Source organism: Accipiter gentilis, chromosome 6 (genome assembly GCF_929443795.1).
Source record: "Accipiter gentilis chromosome 6, bAccGen1.1, whole genome shotgun sequence".
Taxonomy (NCBI): domain Eukaryota; kingdom Metazoa; phylum Chordata; class Aves; order Accipitriformes; family Accipitridae; genus Astur; species Astur gentilis.
In genome coordinates this window covers 38,971,643-38,987,111 of record NC_064885.1, presented here as the reverse complement: position 1 = coordinate 38,987,111, position 15,469 = coordinate 38,971,643, and the positions used below count along the sequence as shown (strand labels likewise).

The following is a 15,469-nucleotide window of genomic DNA, read 5'->3' as shown; positions in this document are numbered from 1 at the left end:
AGGAATTCTTACAGAGAAAAGCTTGCTGATGCCCCAGCAGCAGCTGGGTCAGCACGGTCCTGGCCAGCAGCGCCCAGTTTGCTGCAGGGGTTTTTATGGGGAAAAAAACCTTTCCTCCTTGCCCAGGGGAGATGTGCCCAGAAATGCAGGGTCAAAGCAGGTTCCTATCAAACCCCAAGGCGGTCCCTGCTGTGGACCTCAGAAACAGTAACACAGATCTTTACAGTGCAGGAGCCCTCAGACCCCCTCCCCGTTCCGCAGAGGGGCTGCGTGCTGAGCTGCGCTGCAGCGTTGCCCCTGGGGGAAAAGGAGTCCCAAAGGCTCGAGGGGATGCGAGAGGTGGCTCAGGATGATGCGAGAGGCAGCTCCTGGCAGCAAACCCACTGTAATCCCAGACGAAGGACAAGAGAAAGAGGAAAAAAAGGTGCTAGCCTGACTTCCCCGCTCCCCCTCCCCTTTTTCTTTTAATTACTAGCTCGGTAACGGTGAGGCTGACTTGTACGAAGAGACACAAGATACCGAATTTCATTAGAGCTCCTACAACAGGCAGAGAAATGACGTCAGTGGTGTGATGCGGCGCGGCGGGAGTCAGGCAGCAGCTCCGGCGGCCGCCAACCAGAGGGACGCCTTCTGCCGGGGCTGCTCGTCATCTTCGTGTTTTCGTCGCGAATGCAATTTGATTTGGAGGTTTATGTGCTTGTTTTTACAGTCTTGATCCCCAGCTGGGCTGCCACTGTAAAAGCTGGCTCCGTCTCCTCCATCAGCCCTCCTTAAAGGGATTTAAAAGCCAGGCACAGAGCCGAGAGCAAGGGCTGGTCCCTGCTGGTCCTGGCGCCGTTCACGTGGGTCCAGCTTCAGCGATCTGGCCTTGTGCCTTTGCTGTTAATTTGGGGCTCTTTTTACTTTTAATCTTTCCATTTTTACCTCTGCTTGAGCAATTCAAGTGGAGGTGTGGTTAATTTAAACTAAATTTCTCGCTAAATTAAACTAGTGATATATTTCAGGCTTAAAACCAACTTTCTATGTTGCATCAACTTAAAAAAAAAAAAAAAAACGTTCAGGGATTTTTTTTTTTTTTTTTGCGCCTTCATAGCAAAATGGAACTGGAGGGCTTGAACAGCACTTCTCTGTGTTATTTCTATCTCTGTTACTTTAAGTGCTTTACCAGTGTTAGCACTGCTGTAAAAGGGCTAAGCATCATTATTTAATTTTGACAAATAAGCAAAATAAAAGAGGAAATATTGTACTTGACCAAAGACATAAGGCAAGGGTGCCACGCATCCAAAGCCAGCCCCCAGGAGTCCTTAAATTTTGTTTTCTAGTCTCTAGTGCAAAAAAGAGTCAAAAGAGCATAGACATGTAATACGGTAAAATAATTAGAGGTTACCCTTTTTGCCCCTCTCCAGCCTTCAGAGGGGTGATAAGGTGTGCTGGTTTACCTGCTGTCCTCTCTGGGGAGAGACTGGGCTGCCTGAATAATCAGGGAAAAGGTGGAGGGAAGGATGGGAGAGATGTCAAAACTCCTTTTTGTCTTGCAGCCGGTGGGTCCCTATTCCTAAGCTAAATAGCTAAATCGGTATTTGAGCACTCATCTTTGGGCAGCGTGTCCATGAAGGTGAGCGGCCAGGAGGTTTAGGTGGCTGAGTGCTCATCTTCCTGCCTGGATGAGGAATAGGTGGGAGATGAAGTAACGCACTCAGAGGTGAAATTGAAGCCGGTTGCGGTGAAGGCCAGCAGATCCCTTGATATTGGTTTTTTCTAAACTTTGCCGGGGTTAATTACATGCCAACATCACAAGCAATTGGTCCGGGCTGTCAGGGTCCTTTGGGATCCTCTGGAGCGTCAGACTAGCGAGAAACAGCTCTGGGGTTGGAGGAATTGGTGTTTTCCTCCTTCCTAGAGGCTGGATGCATTTGGAGGTAGCACCTATAGTTCTTATAGCTTGCAAGGGATGGAAACCCAAAGGCACCATTTGCCCTTTCCGAGATGCTCACGGGCATCCCTGCAGGCACATCCCCTCCCCATAGACAGCAAATCCACCTCCCCAAGACATCAGCTTTTCTGCTGTCCTTCTCCCTTGTGCCTATAGAAAGCAGCCCTATGCCTGGCATTTTGTATTTCCACTTGTTTTCTGCCCTTTTTTGTCCACGTACCAATGATTCCTCGTGGTGCAGAGTGGCGTAGGACTGAGTGCAGGGTACTTATGACAGATACAACAGTCTGAGTGCCGAGCTGTAAGTAATGTAAAATGCATGAAGTGTTCCATTTGTGTTTGCAAAAAACCTATTTAATCACCAGGGGAAAAAAGAAAAAAGAGAATTACAGAGAAAGAGGTATAATCAATTTGCACATTTTCAAAAAGGTCTAGTTTGCCATTGTTGTCTTGAGATGGCGAAGAAAAAGCCTTAAAAAATGTAGTGATACTGCTAATGCAGGGAAATGATAAATCAATAGCTGGGTGAGCTGAGCAGGAGATGGGGAAACGGGAACTTCTTGGAACTGCTCTGACAGGCTCCCTCTACGAGAGTGATGAAACCACACGAAATGAGTAAATTTGCTTCTCCGTCAGTAAAACGGAGAAAGTAGCCACCTTAGAAGTGCATGAGTGGTTAATTCTCTTGGGTTTCCCAAGGAGATGGAAGAGAAGCCATGCTAAAAAGTATTAACGCTCCTCTAGCCGTACCTTATTGAAAACAACGTTGCTTTTGTACCTGCCCGTGGTCATCTGCAGAAGGACCCTTGTTGCTCTATGCACCTTCAAACGCTCACTTGTGGCGGCTGCGTGATTTTGCATTTGAAGTGCAGGTATTGATACCATCGCTTACGGTTATGGGATACGGCCTCCCCCATCCTTTTGCAGTCACTAGCCACGGCACGGTCGAACAAATGAAACTCCTAAAGGAAGCTGTGCTCTCAGATCTGGGTGCTCAGACCGTTTCACTGACTAATGTGCTGACCTCTGAAATTCAGGCATTTAAAACGCCGCGAGCCGGGTGCCTGGGAACCGAGATGCATCTCATATGCTGGCACGCACTTCTGCAATCTTCCCTCTGGTTTTGATAGTAGCAGCTCCAGACTCTGAGCTGTCACAAGAGGAAAAACCATCCTCCTGGTAGTATGGTACCTTCTCTGGAGCGTAGTGATTTGCCTATTTGCAATGCTAGGTAGATATTGTTCTAGCAGGACGATTGCCATTGGCATCAGCGGGGTAGTTGCAGCCTTGTGTTTGCAACTCTGGGCTTTTTCCTGTTTTGGGGTAATGAGTTATACTTTCAGTAATTACCGCTTTGATGAAATACACATTTTCTGTAACGAATCTCACTGTCAGAGTGGACAAGAGCTGCCTTTGTATCACTAAAATATTTAGACCTGGGTTACCAGACAGTCACTTCTAGAATTATACTCATTTAAAACCTGTCTTTGCTTTAACAACATGCAGGAGGAGATCTGTGTAATTACTGGGCTGTGCTTTCTTTTTCTTTTCTCTGTGGATCCATACTTTTACACTGCAGAATGAAAGTCATTGTGGTTTGCTCCAAGCCAGCCGTGAGAGCTTTTTTCATTAGACATAATTCACAGAATGGGTTATTTATTAATGTGTGAGGCTCTCTAAACAAAATGGATTTTTACTGTTGTGAGACGCTGGCTGATGCATCATTATGACAACTTATTTCATTTCTAGGTAGCATTTTGAATTTCAGTGGCAAAACCACAAATCTTACAGTAAAGTACCGATTTAACACTTTGGCTTTGTCATCCAAACCAGGGGGGGGAAAAAAAAAAAATTACCTGTGCATGAAATACAGGATCTGAAAGCTCCCTATTTTTAAGCCTCTACTTCTATTTTGGAGATTGCTGTTTTTATAGAGATTCTTTTATTCCCCACTAAGAAACTGTGTTTTGTTTGTTTGTTTTTCCTCTCACTGCTGACTCTCACTTACCAGCAGTCTTTCCAGCGTTCTCTAATAATTTAGCAGCACTCTGAACTGGTCTTTTACACTGTAAACACATCGGGCTTACAAACACGGTTCAGCTCTTGCTGGTTTTCAAATGCATTTCTCTTTTGTATGTGCACACGGTCTCATTAATTAGTTATCGTGTTCCATCAGCGGTTATACAAGTGTAATTGATTATGCCTCACTGCCCCGTTTCCATGATTTTGGCTATCAGCTAATTAATGCAGGAGATGTTCTCAGAGAACGACTTTCCTCAGAAGAAGCTGGAAAGACACATTCTTCAATCCTGAGCTTACTAAAGCCTCCAGAAGAAGCAATAGTAGTAAATGCAAATCAATGGGGGAGGTTTTTGTGTATGAAAGGGTAATTTGGCTAGTTGTAGCCTGTGTCACTAAATTCCTCAACAGAAGTGTGAGGTAGTTTCAACTCGCTTCCAAGGAAGTGAATAGCAGCTCCTGCTGCTTTTATTACGTGTTTGGCTGCTTATTCTTATTATTCACTAGGACAAAAAATCCTTGCCTTACATGAGTAATCCTCCTGCGTTTCAACACAACCGATTACATGAGTAATGTGAGCACAAGTTGATCAAAGAAGATGATTTAGAATAGATTTTCTGTGTTTAGTCATTTATCATCATCAGTCAGGCAAATGCACCACAACACCTAAGCAGCACGTAGCGTGAGTAATACCTGGCGTTGTAGCATGAGGGCTTTTTGACATTTCCCAGTAAATGAGTTACGAATGCACGACTAAATCAGCATCTAGGTTGATACTAGTGAAGCAGAATTAAATGAAGAATTATATGTTCTTAAAAATGCTAATAGCAGAAAAATTAGGGTATTATAATATTTCTGGGTGATGCACACACACTGCCTGGAGATGTCCTTCTATAGCAAAGGAATCAGCATGAGCCAATGTGATTACCTTTAGCTTAAAATCTGCTTGCAGTTGAAGCCCTGGTAGCTAATTGCATACTTGCTTTTAGCCTCCCTTATCGGTGAAATCCCAAACTCTTTCACTGAAGGCAACGTATTTTGTGTCCCAGCTACACTAAGTAGGGTCTCCCCATGGTGTGCTGCCCTGCCTGGCAAGCGTAACTCAACTGGTGTGCCCATACACAATTAAAAGCCGAGACTAGACTTGCTGAAATATTCTTGCTGCAGTTCTTGTTTGTGCCGGAGTCTCGGCTACGGGAACTTGACATGTTCCTTCTTTCTGTCTTAATTTACTTTGTGCAGAGCTTGTGCAGACCCTAGTTATTAATTGCACATCTCCTGGTCCCTGTTGCTTCCACAGCCGGTTAATGAGTGGAACGCACCTGCTGATGCCCAGGTGCCTTAGACAAGGCACTGGTCTACCCAGATGCTTCCCGAGCACCTCGCCGTGGGCCTGCTGGGAGCAGCACGAGACCTGTCGCCAATGCTTTCTGGCTGTTCCCAGCCGAGGATGAAGGACAGACAGGAAAAGTGTACGTTTCCTTCACCAGCAGACTAGGGTGTCCGTATCCTACCTGGAGGCCACCCAGGTAGGCTGAGCACCACGAAGCAGTTGGTCATTTAATACGACTCAGGGGGTCCATCGTGAAGACCTGGTTCAATAACGCTCAAGCACACCTTTAAAGCTAGGTTTTAATCGTGCTGCTGTGGGTGGAACATGCCCAGATGTGCAAGTGGTGTCTCAGCACAAGGCGGCGTCTCCAACATCGGGTTTAAAAAACTTCATTGAGTAAGACCCAGCCCGCACTCAGGGAGCTGAGGACCTGCAGGAGGAGTGGACCAAACCACCAACTTAGGTCACAGTCAGCAACAAGCAAGAGTCAGTGGCTGCTGAGAGGGGCTGCCCTAAAAACCACACGTTGGGTGTCATAGACATTCACCTAAAGTTTCAACACAGACACTCCCATAGATACTTGTAGCATGGCAGCAGTAACCCATTTCCCTATAGGCAGCAAACCACCTGATCCTGTAACTCTGTCCTCTTAGAATTAGGACGTGGTGCTCGAAACGCCTGTGCTGCAAAAGCTCTTCTTCTGTTCACCTACCAGGTAAATTTAATTTATGGTATCATGTATTTCAGTAAATTATTGATACCGTCACCGCGCAGAGGAACAGAAACAATAGAGTCACGTGCTGCGTGGCTCCATCTCACTGGCTTTGTTTCATAAGTGCCTGGGCTTCACTCTGACAGTTTTATTGCGGGGAAAAATAGTTTTCTCCTAGGGATGTTCCAGCCTGGTGACAGAAGAGGATGGTGGCAGTGTCAACGCTACCTGGAGCACCCAGCCCCGTGCCGATGACCTAGAGGCAGGGCTGCTACTCGATGAGCCAAGGAAACATATACAAGAGGAAAATTGCTCTGTCCTAGACGGCAGTTTCCAGTTGACAACCACAGCTCAGCTACCTCTCATCGCTTGTGAACGAAAAATGTTTTAGGAATCTCTGTGGCTTGTGGGTCTAAGCTAGAATCTGCTCCTGTTTACGTCGTGGGTGCCTTAATGAGTTCAGCAGACTCACCCTGGGCCAAGGTGAGACTCTGGCCAGGTTTTCATATCCATAGGAAGTAGCTTAAAAATGCCTACTATATTTCTTGACCCTGGATCTTTTTGCATCCCTAGATCTACCGTCTCTCACAAGAATGACAAGTTCAGGCCCAACCATGGCTTCATATTTTATAGACAGCAACGATCTGAGAGTGATTTTTTTTTTTTTTTAAATTGTCTTTCTTAATCAATGTGAAAGACACAAATGTTACCCACCTCCTAATGGGTTTTTTGTGTGACACAGGGATCCCTCTACCACATATGGATGTAGAAGTATTTGATTCTTTTTTACATTCTTATTTTTAAAATGTCTTAATAATCCAAACAACAACATGTTGCTTAAACATATACATTATGATGATCTTAATAGCGCAGGTGCTGTGAAAGTAAAGTTTTGATTTTTGGGGGGCTAAGAAGTCTCAGGGACTAAGTATATTCTGTTACAGACTATTCTGTTATCCTCTTTATTATTATTTTTCATGAAGAAAAGGATTGTATTTATGTTTGTGTAAGTTCTTGCCATCCTATTCACTTGAATGTTGCAGGGCTTCACAGGAAAACCGTGAATTTAGCCATTGAGAGGTTATCCTGTTCCCAGTGAATTTTCTAGAAAAACTCCTGTTGCCTTCAAGGGAAAATGGATGAAATCTTATATGCGTGTGATTTCAGAACTGAGAAAACAGACTGTCTTCTCCTCAAGAAGGAAGTAGTGTCAAGTCAGCCTATAAATATATTCTTTAAAATATTTTGGGCTGGAATCCTTTCTGATACAATCCTATCTGAGACTCTGAAGTTCCATAAAAAGTGAATTTTCATCATTTTCAAATGATCCTAAAAAATTAGAGAAGGGTAAGATACGTCTTGACTTGGGAGTCATGACTGACTCCCTAAGGAGAATGATGTATGTTTTAAATTGCTTCACTTCACAGCAATATGCCCAAAGAAAGAGATTCTTTTTAGGGAGAGTTAATGAAAAAAAGTTGGAAAATTGGGGGATTCGAAATATAAGTTGGTCAGTCATTTGTTCTGCTTTTGGTATGGGAATGTTGTACTTGCCTAGAGGGGAGGCTGGGGCACCTGGGAGTAAAGTTGTACATCTCTGTGCCTAACTTGGGGAATTAAGGACCAAAGGTACCGTTAAGTCCACCGAGTTCATTTTGTCTGAATTGCAGGCCATTAGCTTCCAGGCAATTACTCCTGCAGGGAGCCCAATGACTTGCTTTGGCTCAGTTGCATCTTTTGGGAGGACATCAAGTCTTGACATAAACAGATGGAGAATCCAGCAGGTTTTCTGATGGCTTCTTCATCAGGTCATCAGCCCTCCACTGTTCAAAAATGCGATCCCTCACTTAAACCAGAATGTTTTGGCTTTAGCATCTCGGCACTAGTTCATGTTGTGCCTTTCTTTGGCAGACAGAGGAATAACTCAGTGCCTACTAATTTCTTTCTGTAGAGGCTCTTAGATTTAAGAATCAAGTCACCTCCCACCCTTCTTTTTAATCGAGTGAGTTGCTCGGGTGCTGGAGTTCCTCCATTGTAAGGGCCTTTCTCCCATCCTTGACAGGCTTTGGCTTTTTTTGCTTCCCACTTTATCGTCATTTTTGTTGGTGTCTATTGTATTCTAGCAGTCTCAGTTTCCAAGGGCGGAGGTAAAATTTCCTTCCTGCGTCTCCCCTTACTGAGCAGCAATTGAATGAGGCTCTTTTTTCCTCGGTCTTGTTCAACGGCTTGTCCTATTGCAGATATTGCCTCCGTCCTGTCTTCTCAGATATGTACTGTACGTTTGACTTTGAGAGGACCTAAGATTCTTTGTTGGCATCATTCACTACTCATCAGTCTCTGTTTTGTTGGCAAAGTCCAGCACCTTTGACAGATGAAAATGGGAAACAGCGCTTGGGCCTTGGACCTCTGCAAGAACCCCTTACTTCTCTGTACTCACGCAAGAAGGATTCCCCACGGAGCAGTATGTTTTAAGAACAGATAATTATTCAGTTTAAGCTAGGCAACATTTCACTCTAGTATTGTTTCTGGCTCGTTTGAGCTTTTATGTTTGTTTACAGTATGTTGTTCAACTACGGTAAGTCATGTGCCTTAGCGAAGTGTACCAGTAAAATTAACACACGTAAACACCTTTAGCGATCGGACTTTCAGTCTCATGACACTTTTGGGGCAATTAAACAAATGCCTTGGCATGTTAAAATGTACTCGCCTACTACTTAGGGACACTGGGAGGATTAATTAGTTAATATGCTAGATTAAATCAGACATGGCCTTTTTGAGACAAAAATCTTCTCTGGGGTCGACCAGAGCAATACTGCTTCCTACTCCTCCCCAGAGCCTGCATTGATTTAGGAAGCCCTATATTAGAGCTCCCTCCGTACAGCCTGTGACAGGCAGGCACTAAGTCGATCTGTACAAACTAGCATTTAATAGGCCACAAAACCTGAGCTGGAAAGCCGTTCTGAGAAAAGAGATCAGGATTTTCAACGGAGTGATGCTGAAGCACACCTACCCGGGGGCCGAGGCGGCCAGACGGGTTGGTATTAGGCAGTTCGAAAATACCCGTGTGGAATCGATAAACAGCACTGAGTCGGGGGTGACGTAAAAAGCAAGCTAACTCCATTATTGCCAGGATTTAAGTCGGAGCGAGTTTTGCAGGCGCCGGCGGGAGGACGGGGTCGTCAATCGGGGCCGTCTGCGTGGGCCGGCCGCGTCCGTGGGCAGGCGCGAGTGGGGGGGGGAAGCTTAATGGGGGCCGCCCCGTCGGGGCTTCAGCACCACGGACAGCGCCCGCCCGCCGCTGCCCGGCCCCACGCGTGACCCGGCTCCAGCCCGCGGCCACCGGTTCCCCCCCCCCGCTTCCCCCGGCGGGTCTAACCTGCCCCCCCGTCCTTACCCGCCTCCCTCTCGGTTTCTTTTCTGCTCGGCTTGCTTTCCTGCCTCTTGCCCGCTCCCCCCCCCCCATGCCCGCAGCGTCCCGACCTTCCCCTCGCGTGTTTTGTGCGGGAACCTGTAGCGAGAACTGTCGCTTCGGTCAGCCCCCCCCCCCCCCCCCCCCCCGGTATTTCTCCTCTCATTCTGTTTTCCCTTGTTTTCCTCTCAATCCCGTGCTGTCAGCCCTGACGCCCCCCCCCCCTCCGCTGAGTGCCCCGATACTTTGTAAACACGGGGGAGGGGGGGTGCGCAGCCTGACCGAAGCAAGGGGAATACCCAAACGGGTCGGGGGTCGGTCCCCCGTGGCCCGGAGGAACCCGGGGGGGGGGGGGGGGGCTCCCCTTGCCAAGCCGACCCCGTCTGCGACGTGGGGGAGGATGGGGAGCAGGTCCAGACCTCCCACCCGGGCTCGCAGCCATACCCTCCCCGAACCCCAAGATTCTGGGAGCCCCCACGCACACCCCCCCCCCCCCCCCTCCCTCCCTGGGCAGGAGGGTGGCAAAACTGGGCAGCTCCTTCCCCGCCTCCCTCCATCCCCCTTTCCCTCCCCCCCCCCCCCCCCCCCGGTGGTGCGGAGCACTCACCGCCGGGCGCGGAGGGCAGCGGGCGGGCGATGCTGCGGAACCCCGGGCGGGGGCGGCTGCGCTGCTGCAGCCGGCGGCGGGGGGGTGGTGGTGGTGGTGGTGGTGATGGTGATGATGGTGGGTGGAAGAAGATGGGGAGGGAGGGGGGGGGGGGGGGGCTGCGCTGGGCACCGCCGGCCCCGGCTGCCGGCCGCGAACGGAGGGAGGAGGGAGGAGGAGGAGGGAGGGAGGGAGGGAGGGATGGATGGATGGAGGGAAGGAAGGAGGAGGGAGCTGCAGCTCCTCAATTATTCAGCGCTTCCCCCTCTCTGCGCTCTCCCCGCCCGCCGCATGTGACCGCCCGGCAATACCCACGGGTGGAGGGAGGCGAGCCCGGCAGAGCTCCCTGCGGGAGGCTGGCAGCCCCCCCACGGCCGCGTCCCCAGCCAGCGGGTCCTCTCTGCCTGCCCAAGTGTCCCGAGGGCTGCGGGCTGCCCTCCCGAAAATATAACTCTTCTGGCTGTCTCCTCCGGAGCAGGGTTTTCCTCAGCCCGGGGACGGAGTGTGGGGAACACCCCCCCCCCCCCCCCGCTTTGTTTTCTCCTTCAGCCACACTGTGAGATTTGGGTGCTAATACTGTAATCCCAGAGCAGGCAGAATTAGGGCTAAAATAATGCCTCGTGTGTTGCAGCTTGCCGTGGTGTCCAGCCCTCTGCACGGCCTGGCTGGGAGGAGTTAGGTATCAGGTGCGGGGCGTATTTTATATTTTATATCCAGAGCTGCTTTGGGGGATAGCTGGAAATTGATGTTCACGATTATTCCTTATTGCGGTCTTATTTCCTGATTCTTGCTATTTGGTTCCCTCTAGAAACACTCCCTCTCTGTATCTGTATTCTTACCTTTTTGACACAAAATCCAAAATGGTTTCATCTCCAGCGGTGTCTGGCGAGGATCAGATTTCAGCCCCTGTTACAGCTGCACGCTGTGACTTCTAACAGGACCCGCTCCCAGATGCAGGGTGTGCCTCGGGCAGGGAGAAGCTGTTCATTCTCGAAACACTGCAATAAAAGTCTGCTGGGAAAAATGAAGGATGTGATCCTTCAGTTTCAGATCGGTTCGGGAAGCCGATATTTGCCAAATGTGAGTGACCCTGACAGGAGCTGCATCAGTGGCAGTGACCTTCTGGGGACACGCAAACAGCAACGCTGCACAGATAAACCTAGCCAGGATGTCCGTGATGCTGGTTTTGGGCAGGATAGTGGACCACGTGTCATCTCTGATTTCCTTTCCAGCCTTCGTTTCTGTGGGGTTTTTTTGTGGCTTTCCAGATGAGTGCCATCATTTTCCCCGTTTCTTACGAGACTCCTTCCTCTCTCCGGCTTAGCTTTACTTCCCTCTCTTCCCTCCTTCGCAGCACTCTCTTTGCAGCCCCTCTCTTCCCAAACAAGACCAGCAAAGACCTCTCCCAGGTTACCGCTGGTCAGCAGGAGGTGTCATCACAGGATGACACGATGCTCTGTTCCCTTCCCGCGGCTCTGGCCAGCACGCATCACACCATACAGCACGCAGCAGAAAAAAACCTCGCCGGAGCCAAAGTGCAGCCAGCTGATTACCCTCCTCACAACCGGCAGTTTTGGAACCTCTGTTTTTATTCTCTCTCTTATTTTTTGACTGCCTGAAAGCAACGCTCAGAGCTGCAGCTGCTCTCCTGTCCCTGTCTGTAGTGGCCGTGCTTCCCATTTGGTTGTTGTCTCTCTTCGTGTTCGCTGGCTTCCCCCAGCTGCTTTTGCTCAGTCCGTGGACGCTAGACGCAGCTGTGGAGAGCTGATCTCGGGAGCTTCCCTTTGACTAAATCTCGACAAAAGAGAAAAGCTTCTCCATTTGCTATTGCATCTTGTTTCGCAGCACTTTTAAGACCGTGGTGGACTCTAGCTGGCAGCACCACCAGCTTTTTGTGCTCACATCTGACTCCTTCGTGGTTGTAGAGTGTTTGAGTAAAGGACGCGGCGGGGTGCGTTTCTGAAATGATTGCCAGCGTGGCCAAGTTTTAACGGGACTTACCTGTGTGTGTGTGTGGGGGGGTTCAGAGGCACCTGAGTCATATTTTCTCCTTGGGACCGGTGTACCACAGCATGGGACTGCACGGCCAGAGGTCTGACCCACAGGCTGGTGCTATCAGCACATCTGGCCCGTTGCAGTTTGGTTGGAATCAGCAGAGGGGCTTTTGCATCCTCTTTAGCACTTACTTGTAGCACCCAAGTTTGTACAAATCGTTCTGCGGTACCACGATACCACTGCTGCCTTCCACCTTCCCTCTACCGCTCAGACCTCTTGCTCCGGCAGATTTTGCTGTATAGAAAATTTCCAGATCCTGTTGCAGTCCAGCTTTGACCTACTTTTTATATATTTGCCTCTGTTTCATCCCGTGGTACCTACCCAAAACGACCTGCCACCACCTTGAGTAATAAAAAGCGCAAATGTTTTGTCAGAGGCTCACTTAAGCTCTTTCTCGTTAATCCTTACCCTGTTCTCTTGAGTTTTGTAACTTCCAGTCTTGCAGGAAGATGAATTTCTATAGCTGCCCCTCTAATGGTGCCCTTCAAGTTGATTAAATGCAAGTCTGTCATCTAGATAAAGAACTGGATGAAGCTAAGGTACCCTCTAGACAAATCCCATCAGCGAGATCACCCTCAGATTTGGGTGAAATTTCCCATAGCAGCCAAGTACACGATAATTTCCTCTGTCCCTAGGCACCACCTAGTTTCTAGATCCAAATAATTTCTGCCCATTTTTCTGTAACAGCAAGTGGCCGTCTGACTAGTCATTTAAATACTTAATCCTATTTTGAATTTGACCAAGGCTTTGGCCTCAGTAACACCTTATAGCAGGGATCTCTACCAGCTGCTATCTCATTATCTCAGGCATTCTGCTTATCAGCATCAAATGTGGCCTTTCCAATTTCGTGGGACATAACCTTTTTGTTGTTGTGACTCTGAACACACACGGGCAGAAGCTACCCGATTGATTTTTCCTTCTTCTTTTTATTAAAATGTTTGTTTACTTCTCTCATAATCCCCTCATAGTTGTCTCATCCATGACTAATTAGTTGTGCCATTTAAATACCATGGTTCCTGCAGTTTTCTGGGCTGTTTCTTTGTCTACAGAGCTTTTTATTAGGACAGTCAACATAGTCTTGACCTGCTCGCCTCCAAGTCCCTCTAGGGCGTCCAGCATCCTCACCCCGTGGGCTCTCTTTCCCTTCATGAAACCTCCTCAGAAAGGAAAGGCTTATCTCTAATTCCTTTATTTTGATGAGTTTTCCTTAATGCTGTTTCTTAAAACATTTTGACATCATCAGAAACGGCTAATGGGCTGTTTGAGAGAAATAGCTTGGGTTCCCCTTGGATTTACATTGGACTCCCAACATGTGTGCTTGGTTACCCCATCGCATTTTTGTGGGTTTTGCAAGATGCACTGGTTTGGGTTATGTTTCCAAAGAAAAAACTACTTGAAACAAAGGAAGTTGTAGGAGAAAAAACTATTCTGGAAGAAAATCAAATTCCAGTCAGAAATTGCACTTGAAATCAGCATAAGAATTGAAAATTATTATGTATTTTCAAATATTTGCTCCTGAACTCCACTGGGCAGCAACAGGGAGAAGCCACAGCATCTTTCCCTCACCATTCCCACATCCGTGCGCGTTGGCTGTGGTCCCTCCAGCAGCTCCAGTTAGACGAGCGGGGCTGAAGGCACAGTCTCCATCACACACTTATAATGCAGTGAAGGCGGTTGGAGGGTGTCAGCTGGCTCTTAGGAAAGACTGGTATTTCGTAGAAAAGCACTACTTTTGTCTGAAAGCACCAGGCTGCTTACAGGGACATCCTACTAAGCAGCCGTTGGGATGCAGCGACGGGCGGTGGTTAGACCTCCACCTGCTCGCTCCCCGTGTCCGATAACTCACGTCCACAGCTTTGGCAAGCGTTCTTGCTCCGATTTGGTCCAGGGCATCACAAGATAACTCGCTGAACAGCAGTAGCTCCTGGACATCCACTGCAAAGTTCAGTTGACAGCGTCTCTGGGCAGAGACCAGACGGAGCCCTGCAGAAGCGCCAGTATTTTTAGAAATGTGACCAGGATGCTTGGCCACGCTTTTTCTTTCTTTTGCATCGGTTGAAAACTCAGTGAGTACCCTGTCGGGGTCAAAGTGATGGAGTCATTCGTGTAGGAGGATAAGAAGAGGGATTAATCTTGCTGTCTTATTTCCTGTTGATGGCTGGTGGTATGATGAATACCAGCGTGAGGAAGGATAGTCCTGTAATTAAAGCCCCAACTCAAGACTTAGAAAACCTCACTCGAGTTACTGGCTCTGCGACAAGTTTCCTGGGCGAGCTTTGCTGTTCTTTGCAGCCCTAATGCTGTGAAACGATAGAGAAAATACTGCCCAGTCTCAGTGGGTGTGTTGGCTGCACAGGCTGTAATTTCTTTGGGTGAGGGACTGTCTCTATGTGCTTTATGGGAGCCCGACTTCACCGGGGGGGTCAGCTGGGTGGATGCAATTAGCTGGGCAGATGAAAACAAGTCTTTTGCGTGGCGAGCTGTACCTCCCTCCTCCCTGACCCCGTGAAGTCTCACCCTGCTGCACAGAGTCTGCAGCCCTGACACAGCTGGGCAGGGAATAAGTCCAGGGCTTACAGGGCACCCTCTTCATTACTTAAATTATTTGTCTATAGTGGAACTGGCCATGGACTTAATTTCTGCTTCGGTCACGGGAAGGGGTTAATCTGCCCCGGTGAGCAGAATCTTGGACAGGTTAAGATAAAACAGCCATGTGGATGTTTCTTATAGACCCATATCAGGGCGCCTCCCCCCTGCATGGGAAGGAAATGTCAGCGGTGTGGGGGTATAAACAGAAATTGGGGTAAAATCCCAGCACAGCGAAGCCCGGGGATGCTTTGCCACTTGATTTTTTTCAGCTAAGACTTCTCCCAGCCTCCCTCTTTCTCGCTCCATATCCTCCATGCCAGGTTGAGCGGAGAAGACAGGTAATGCGTCCATCAGACACGTTCCCCGTTCAGACAGAGATGGGGTGACGGAGCATTAAAGAAATCCCTTTCAAAGCCGTATGCGAACGTACAGCCCGAGTCTAGTTCCAGCACGAGCTGTGGCCTCTCCCCTGCCTGGAGGCCGTCGCCGGTGCCCGCAAAAGGAGCGATGCCCGTCGGTTGTGCCGTCACCGTCCCCAACGGGGGGCTCCCACCGGCACCAAAACGGTTGCGTTAACCTCGGCCACGGGCAGATAAAGACCCGTGTGATGGGGCTGGGGGCTTCACGGGGTGGGGACGTGTGGGGACGCCCCACCTTGGGGGCCGGGGAGCTGCAGTCCCCTTCCCGCACTGGGACAGGGGCTGCAACTGGGCTGCAGACGTGCCTTTGGGGGAGGGTGGGATAAAGCAGCCGCCAGCGAGAGGGGATTAAAT

General features: G+C 48.8%; 2 protein-coding genes across 3 annotated transcripts in view; one reads left to right on the top strand and one right to left on the bottom strand.

The window, feature by feature from the left end:
* The window catches only part of SLC7A14 (solute carrier family 7 member 14), a 31,480-nt gene extending 21,370 nt beyond the window's left edge, over positions 1-10,110 (bottom strand). The window contains exon 1 of one of the 2 annotated variants that reach the window (XM_049803992.1): positions 10,014-10,110. The gene's annotated coding sequence lies outside the window, so the exon portion shown is untranslated. The remainder of the gene's footprint in view (positions 1-10,013) is intronic. The other variant, XM_049803991.1, reaches the window with a different exon arrangement.
* Positions 1-15,469, top strand: part of SKIL (SKI like proto-oncogene) — a 237,469-nt gene that overhangs the window by 61,088 nt on the left and 160,912 nt on the right. The gene's annotated exons all lie outside the window — the stretch shown is intronic.